This window comes from Benincasa hispida, chromosome 3, assembly GCF_027475165.1.
Source record: "Benincasa hispida cultivar pf3 chromosome 3, pf3_genome.v1.1, whole genome shotgun sequence".
Taxonomy (NCBI): domain Eukaryota; kingdom Viridiplantae; phylum Streptophyta; class Magnoliopsida; order Cucurbitales; family Cucurbitaceae; genus Benincasa; species Benincasa hispida.
This window is the reverse complement of record NC_143480.1, coordinates 31,801,960-31,811,758: the sequence shown is the minus strand read 5'-3', so window position 1 is coordinate 31,811,758 and position 9,799 is coordinate 31,801,960. Positions and strand designations below refer to the sequence as shown.

The following is a 9,799-nucleotide window of genomic DNA, read 5'->3' as shown; positions in this document are numbered from 1 at the left end:
GCCAAGTTCAACCCTCAAGATGAGCCATTTTTGCTACCAATAATATACTAAAATCTGGATTAAATTACAAATTTAGCCTTTCAACTTTTAGATTCATGTCAATTTTATTTTTAAACTTTTAAAAATATTTAATGGATCTTTATTTTAACTTTGTATCAAATAGATCTTTGAATTTTAAAGTGTCTCATTGATTCTTACACTTTCAGTTTTTATGCCTATTAAATTCCTAAACTTTAAAAAATGTCTAATAGATCCTTAAATATTTAATTTTGTATCCAATAAATCTATTTCTTTTTTATCTAATAGGTCTTTGATCCTATTCAACATTTTTTTAGATTTATATATCTACTAAATATAAAAACTAAAATTTTAGGGTTCAATTAGACATAAAATTCAATTTTATATCTAATAGATCAATATTAGAGATCCATAAATGGAGTAAAAAAAATAATAAAAAAATATTTACGCTAGAAGGAGGGCTTGAACCTCCGACCTTGTGGTTAACAGCCACACGCTCTAACCAACTGAGCTATTCCAGCTTGGTTGCTGAATAGTAAATTTTCTATATTAATTGGTGATAAATATTGTTTTTATTTATTTGCAAATAGTCGACTCTCTGGTAATTACTAATTATAATGCAGTATACAAAATCTTAATTTGATGAATTACACCTTTTCTTTTCAGTACCATGAATAATTACCTTTAAACATTAAAAATTATCGTAAGATCACCCCTACTATTTAAAATTTTTTTTTTTTTGGGGGGCTAAAATTTGTTAAATCATATTGCCAAAAAGATAGGAAAAGCCACATGCATATGACTTCTTCACCTTTAGTATTTTTTTTCAAATAATAATAAAAAAAAACTAAAATTCCATTTTCAAATTTTTTCATTTGTTATCTACTTTTCGAAATAAAAAAAGTAGTTTTAAAAAAATTGTCTTTTATTTGAAATTTGGTTAAGAATTTCAACCATTGTATTTATAAAAGATGCAAATCATAAAAAATAAAAACTAAATTATTACCAAACGAAACCTAAATTAATTTGAAAATACAATTATGAATATTTGTTTGAGTAGATGGTGAGTGTAGGGCCAGGATTAACAATAATATATTGATTTCTTAATCAGCTACAGGTGTAAACAAATTCTCCAAAGTTTGGTGTTTTGATGAGACAAATCTCTTTGTTGTGATTGGAAGAAAACGTTACTACGCATTGAAATTGGAACTATCTAATGAAATACGTCGAAGGCTAAAAGAATAACAAAAAAAAAATGGCTCACACTAGAAAGTAGACGACACCCAACTATGGCCCAAGGCTATGCAGCACCTCGGGCCTAATTGGAACCACATTTGGCCACCTCAGTTATGGTCGACTAGACCAAGTCTGGGGTGGCTTGGGCACCTCACCAATCATACACTACCTACAACTTATCCCTTGCGAACCAAGCTGAGAGTCGAGGTGTCCCAAAGACCACCCAAATGCAACCCTCCACCAAGCTAATCTAAATTAGAAGCGAAATGATAAAAAAACTTTGGTCAAAACTCGAATTCATAGAAGATGATAACTCCAATGAAGGTATGTTCTATAATATGAAGTTTTTATTGTGTTACGAGTTGCTCATCTAATTATATTTTTCATTGATCTCGTGCGAATCAAGTGGTTCACCGTCATTATTAGATTTTCATCACATCATCTCAATGTATCGTAATGTAGTTAAAAAATCATTGTAATAAAAACAAAAGAAGAAAGGTTAAAGGAACTGTGATTTATACACAAATTCACCATTTGATGAATTATGTCTATTATGCTACAAATTTATGAATCGTTTCTCTTTTTGACAAAAATCTCTGCCGAACTTACGGGGAATCCCCGGTTTGACCCCGCACGCACGTATGCACACACACGCACACACAAATTCTACCTCCATCCTCCACCCCGGTCTGATCCTGTTGTATTGATAGACATTAATAGAACTATCAATATCTATCATTGATAGATTCTAAAATTTTGTTATATTCTATAAAATTTTCAACAGTTTTGTCATTTGAAATAATCTCACTTGTTTTATTAATCATAAAAACAATACTATTAAAGAAAGTTAATTAAAATGCAACGTTCGCGCGCGCACACACACAATGAGTCCTCGTGGGGATCCCTCCTCCCTCCACCCCGGTCCGGTTGTTAACCCTAACGTCTATTAGTGTCTATTATCAATTGATAGACATTAATAGAACTATATATATTAATAGAAAATTTTGTTATATTCTATAAAATTTTCAACAATTTAATTATTTGAAATAATTTCACTTATTTTATTAATCAAAAAATAATATTATTAAAGAAAGTTAATTAAAATGCAACGTTGTACAGTCGTTTGCCAATCCTTTTCATCATCTTCGGCTGCTCTTCGTAATGGTTTACTATTAGACAGACTCTTATCTTTTAAAATCTTATCTTATACTTCTAATTGAATTTTGTGATAATATTGTCTACAAAAAAAAAAAAAAAAAAAACACAAAAGACTGGGATTATATTTCCAATATTTTGGATTTTTTTTTTCATTTTGATTATTATTTTTAAATGTTTAATTTTAGTTCACATACAAAACTGGTTGACTTCTATTTTTACATGTGAAAAAAATAGATTTAGTCTTCATTCATGGATAGAAATTTGATTTAATTTTTATTTTACATGCTTTTAAAAATTTGAATTTTACAGTAAAAAGTTCACCAAAAATACAAAAAAAAAAACACTAAAAAAATAAAAGAAGAAGACAGAAGGGAAAATATGAAAAAAATAGATTTAACCTTAATTCGTGACTAAAAATTTAACCCAATTTTTATTTTACCGTAGGCCTTTAAGAATTTAAATTTCACAGTAAAAGATTCTCCGAAAATGCAAAAAAAAATAAAAAAATTACAAAATAAAAGAAGAAGACGGAAATTGGGGGAAAATGTGAAAAAAAATAGATTTAGAATTAATTCATGGATAGAAATTAGATTCAATTTTTATTTTATTGTAGACCTTCAAAATTTTGAATTTCATAGTAAAAAAAGGAAAAATGTGAAAAAAAAATAGATTTAAACTTAATTCGTTGCTCGAAATTTGATTCAATTTTTATTTTATTATAGGCTTTTGAAAATTTAAATTTCACAATAAAAGATTCTTCGAAGATGCACTAAAAAAAATAAAAGAAGAAGATAGAAGTTGGAAGAAAATGTGAAAAAAAAATTAGCCTTAATTCGTGGCTGGTCTTAAATCGTGGAAGGTGTACACGATTTATGTGCTGACTCAAAACTCGTGGACCTCGTCTACAATTACACAACCCTATTTTTGTCAACAGTTTCAAACAAATCCTATTTTTGTCAATAAATATTAAAATAATATTACTTTTTAAATTTTTTTTTAAATTTTTAGATGTTGAATAATTTAATTAAATGAGATTAAATGTGATTTAAATACTAATTAATGATTATATGAATGATATTCATATAATTAAATTTAATATAAATGTGATTTATATTAAATATCATTCATTATTGAGAGAAATAAAATTATAGGTTATATTGTATTTGATATAATATGAAAACGGTAGGTTATGTGTTATATTTGATATAATATATAGTTATATAAATATATAATAAATTAGTTATTATATATATATTAATTAAATCAAATATATTTTTATTTTAATTTAATTTTAAAATGAAAGAGAGGGAGTTACAATTCCCTCCCCTAAATTTTCTAACGTGTGTGAAGAATGGGTAGTTCTGTTTTGTACGTCTTCTTCTTCCTTTCTTCGCAGTTGTGAGAGTCTCTTTGTGATCTTTGTAATTACTCACAAGAACATAAGAAAAAAAGTTATTTTTTTTCATTCTCTTTAAAATCTTCTCTCTTTTCCCAAAATCTTAGCAGAGCCCTCCACTCCCACTTATTCTCGTCCCTTAAGGAGAATACTTGACATTCTCTTGTAGTGGTGGCCTTTGAATTTTTGGAGATCAAATTGTTCGTGATCAGGTCAAAGGAATACATGAAGACCTTGTGGCTTCAAGGGTAAGTTTTATTTCTTCCCTAATTCCCTCCTTAGCATGCTGTAAATTTTTCTGATTATGCATAATTTGAATGTTCTGTAATTTTATTTTGTAAAAATGAAAATGGGACGATCTCGCTTTTGCATTCGAACTTTATTGTTCCTTCTTAAGGAACTGGTTAAGGTTCATAAGCGAAAATGGGGATCAAACCCAAATCCTAAAATTTATAGAGAAGAGATAGAAATCATATGCATTTAATTGGATTTACAACCTGCTAAGAGAAAAATACAGAAGAAAAAATGGGTTTAGACAACCCTTACCTACGATAGAGACTTCTGTATTCTTTGGGCTCTGACTATTTTGGATGAGGGAATTTTAGAGAAGAGAGGAGGAGAATTCAAAATCTTACAATACTATTCTATAACCATTAAGAGGAAGAAGATGAAGATTTCATTCAACCCCTCATCCCATTATCATGTAGTAGAGAGAAAAAAGCTCATTCCCTAAAATTATTTTTCAAAAAAAAAAAATTAATACATCAAATTAATTTTAATAAAAACTTTAAAATATATTTATATAATAACCACTTTATCATATAATATATATTAAACTATATGTTATATCAAATATAACAAATAACTTATAGTTTAATATTGTATGAAATACAATATAACCTATAGCATAATTCTCTCAACAATGATATTTAATATAAATCCCATGTATATTAAATTTAATTATATGAATCCAATTCACATAATTAATATTTGAATCATATTTAAATATTTATTTCCTCTCAAATAAACTTTATATTATAGTATATCAAGTACATCAAGTAATTATATCATATATAATTAAATTAAAATAATTATATCACATATAATTAATTCCCTTAATTAATTTAAAAAATTCAAATTAATCAAAAAATTGATTCTCATAAATACTTTTTTGAGTTATAGAGGGGACCTCATGGACCTGTAGTTTGAAGCTCCAACGATACTTGAATAATTAATTAAACTCCTTAATTAATTTACTTAATATCCATTAACTGTCGGACACTCCACTAAAGATCGACAGCTGCACTCTTCGCACTATAGATATATTTCTGTGTCCATTGGATATAACCAATCAACAATGCGATGACCTTTCACAAATTGCTCGTAAGTACAGTTAGGCCAAAAATACCGTTTTGCCCCTGTAGTTACATCTAACTTTTTAAGTACCATTGGTCCCTCTAATAAACAATAAATCATAGTCCAACTATGATTAGACTCCTCTCGGGCTAGAAGAGGGTGTGGCGCCATATTGTTCAAGCCTTGGAATCAACCCTCAGTAATTTATCCACTTTCCCCTACCTCGGGGAAGGAGTGAATTCCGCCTTGTGTAGCTATGTTCCCAGCTTCCCAATCAGAGGAATCCCCAAAATGGTAGACTTGTTGAGTTGGCGATCTGGCCACTCTCACCTATACAAATCAAATGATCGATTTCATAGACTGGAGTTCACAACTCACTCAGGATTTAGGTCATGTCACCTATGGTCATCCTGGTGAAATGTAAGTCTCTATTATGAACGACGTTAGATAATGAGACTAGTTATTTCGTGGTCTGATCTTATACAAATCCCTTTGTATAGAATATCCCTTCTCACATGTCTCTACATGAATGATCAGGATCAGATCATTTATAGCACTTTACAACAATTGTAACATCTACAAACAGGGCCATACTCGTAGAGTCACCATGGATAAGGTTCAACCTTATCCTACTACTACATACCATTTAGGTTATCACTTAAACATGATCCACCTGTATGTCTCTACATATATGTTTAAGCTACAAAAGATGACCTTGGATGTTAGTTTATTGGTTTGTGGGTTTAATGCTACTAAATGTCAAATAAAACATCTCATTTATTAAATAAATAAAATTTTTATATAATACAATTACAAACTACAAGACCCTACGAGATTTAGGGCATCAACCCCAACACTCTCCCACTTGTCCTAAAACTAATGGAATGTACAATGTAAAAGTCAAACTAATATACAAGTACATAAAACAATAAACTAGGGCATACTAATTGAAGGAACCGATTAAAGTTCATGAGTGAAAACGGGGATCAAACCCAAATCCCAAAATTTACAAAATAAAATTTAACAGAGAAGAAATAGAAACCATATGCATTTAATTAGATTTATAGCATACTGAGAGAAAAATACAGAAGAAAAAATGGGTTTAGAAAACCCTTACATTTGAAGACCGATCTTCAAGTGAAATCCCTCGAACCGATAAGAACATCACTACGATAGAGACCTCTGTATTCTCTGGTGAGAATCCAGGAGTTTTATAGGCTCTGGCTATTTTGGATGAGGGAATTTTAAAGAGAGGAGAGGAGAGGGAGAATTCAAAATCTTACAACACTATTCAGTAACCACTAAGAGGAAGAAGATGAAGATTCCATTCGACCCCTCATCCCACTATCACGATTAGAGAGAAAAAGGGGGAGGGATGAAGGAAATCAGACGTGAGGATTTCCATGAGCAGGAAAATGATCATTCCAAATTTCATTCGAAATTGAACACTAAAAATTACAATCAAGAAATGAAACCTTACAAGTCATGCGTAATACGAATTACAACATGCTTAACTAGATGATCAGGGGAAAGATTAAACATACATTTGAAGACTCATCTTCAAACTCCCTCGATCACGAATGTTCGTTCAATCTCCAAGAGTGCAACACACGAATGCTCGAGCACAACAACTGCAACATAGCACGACCAATCAGCAACCACCAACACAACGATCTCCACGAACACGAACCCAACGCACGACCTCCAACACCTCGACCTTAGTCGTGTTGAGTAAGACACTACCACAATGGCTACCTTGGTATTCTCGGTGTGAGAATCAAGAAGTGTGGGCTCTGTGTGGACTTGGTTAGAGGAAGAGATCGGAGGAATAATAACTGTGTAAACGATTGAGAAAGTGGGAGATGACAAAAGTCTATCGTATAGACGAATGCCTAATCGTTTAGCAAATGCTCTGGACCATATAGCAAATGCTTTGTGATCGTATAGCTACGACCAGCTGAGTGAACTATCATGTAGTGTCACTCCATGATCGTTTCATCTCTCTTCAGCTATCGTTTAGTGAATCCTATTCACTTGACAGCAAGCCGTGAATGATTGCCGAGAATAGAAACTCTTTCTTAAATCTACTAAATTTAGGAAAACATTTTTCCTTTTATCTCACGATTATCATGAAACCACCAATAACCTCCCACTCAATTGGTTATTAGAGAAAAAGATATAATTATCCAATAATTAATATTATTATAAATATATATGATAATTAACTTGAAGGATTTCATACCGAGAGTTCCATGAGCGTGTTCAGATCACTCCGATCTCACCATGACCGAAATACAAAGGATATACATTCAATACATACAGTTATGCACATAAATCTAGTTATCGGCATACTCATAACAAGATAAAATCATGAGGGATAGAATTTCGTACCGATTGAAGACTATCTTCAAACTCCGGAACTCTAACGCAGCAAATCTCTTCAACAGATCTACCAACACCCGACGGGAACGTCGACTGCAACAGCACGATCAACACAAACACAAACGCTGCAGTGGGGACGACACCACCACTAATGAACCCCGGGTATTCTCGGAGTGAAAACCCAAAGGGTGGGCTTTGGTGAATTTAGTAGAGGATGGAGGACAACGAGTCGTGTAGACGATAAGCAAGTGGGAGATAAGACAGTGTTATCGTATAGCAGAAGTGCTTATCGCATAGAGGAGCTACACGATCGTGTATGAAAAGCTGAACAATCGTTTAGGAAAAACGTATATGATTGTTTAGATAAATTGTGAGGTAGACGATCGTTTAGACGGAGAAGCAACTATCGTATAGGCTCTCGGGCGATCGTTTCACGAAATCTTTTTGGGCGCTCGAAAATATTGAATACATTATGCAAAATGAAAAACTCTTTTCATTTTTAACCCGTCGAAACCAACGCTGCCCACTACCCACATCCGAACGTGGAAAAAATGGATTAATTATCATATAATTAATCAATTAATTAATTAATAAATATAATCATATTATATTTATATCCTATAGTTCGATATCACATATCTACTATAGTATTTTCTCCTCTACTTGATATAAATCATATTTATATCTAATTTCCTCCAAAATAATGTATCTCATACATTTAGCCAATTATATCATATATAATTAACCAGTCTAGTTATATCATATATAATTGAACTTCCTCTTATGTTACCCAAACACTGGTTGTCGACTTTATCCAAGCTACCCAGGGGACCTAATGGACCTGTGGCTCGAAGCTCCAACGGTACGTGAATAGTTGACTAAACTCTTTAGCCACGAGATCCACCATCCGTTAATTGTCAGTGATTCCACTAAAGACCAACAACTGAACTCTTTTTACCACATATATATTTCTGTGTCCATCGGATATAACCGATTACGAGTACAATGACCCTTCACAGATGCTCGTAAGTACAGCTGGACCAATTTACCGTTTTGCTCCTTTAATTACATCTTACTTCTTAAGTACCACTGATTCCTCTAATGAACAATACAATACATAGTCTAACTATGTGTGAACACCTCTTGGGCCAAGAGAAGGTGCGTGGCGCTACATCGTTCAAGCCCCAGAATTAGTCCTTAAAGGAGCTATCTATCTACTTACCCCTGCCTCGAGGAAGGAGTGAATTCCATCTTGTATAGCTGAGTTCCTAACTCCCAAATCAAACGAATCCCCAAAATGATAGCTTTGAATCGGCGACCTGGCCACTCGTACCCATATAAATCAAAGGACCACCTTCAATGGCAGGAGTTCCCAACTCACTCAGGATTGAGGTCATGTTACCTATGGTCATCCTAGTAAAGTGAAGTCTTTGTCATGAACGGTGTTATATAACAAGACGTTAACATTTCTTGGTCAGGTCATATACAAACTCTTTGTATAGGACGCATCCGCTCGCATGTCCCCAATACGAATGATCAGGATCAGACCATCTGTGACAAGTCATAACACTTGTGAACATTCCACAAAGTGGGCCGCGTCCGTAGCGTTACCAGGATAAGGTTTGCCTCCTTTATCCATTTACTACAGACCATTTTGGTTATCACTCAAGACATGATCCACTTGTATGTCACCACATACATGATTGAGTCACATACAGATAACCAGGGATTTTATGTTTATTGGTTTGTGGTAAAGTAAATAAAATAATAATCGAGCAAAATACAAGATGTGAAGTAAATATCATATATTAACAACACAAGTGTTCGTACATACTGTTTACAAACTACAGGACACGAGACTTTAGGGCATCAACCCCAACACAACTTACCATATTATATTTATAACCCTAACATAACTTATCATATTATATTTATAACCTATAGTTTTAATATTTTATCTCATGAAACATATAAACCATAGTTTTTTTTCTTGGTACTTAATGTAAATCTCATTTACATTAATCCTCTGATTGATGTATCTCATACATCACACCGATCATATCATATATAATCGAATTTCCTCTTGTCAATTTGAATATTTCAAATCAACACAAAGAATTGGTTCTCAACTTGAATCTATTGAGCTACCAAGGGGACCTATAGCTTGAGGCTCCAACGGTACGTGAATAATTAACTAAACTCTTTAGTCATGGGATCCACCATCTGTTAATTACCAGGCATTCTACTAAATAC

General features: G+C 32.3%; 1 non-coding gene across 1 annotated transcript; it reads right to left on the bottom strand.

Moving 5' to 3' along the window:
- Positions 1 to 465: 465 nt before the first annotated feature.
- TRNAN-GUU (transfer RNA asparagine (anticodon GUU)) lies at positions 466 to 539 on the bottom strand. The gene has a single exon. It is a non-coding gene; the product is annotated as a tRNA-Asn (tRNA).
- Positions 540 to 9,799: the final 9,260 nt, after the last annotated feature.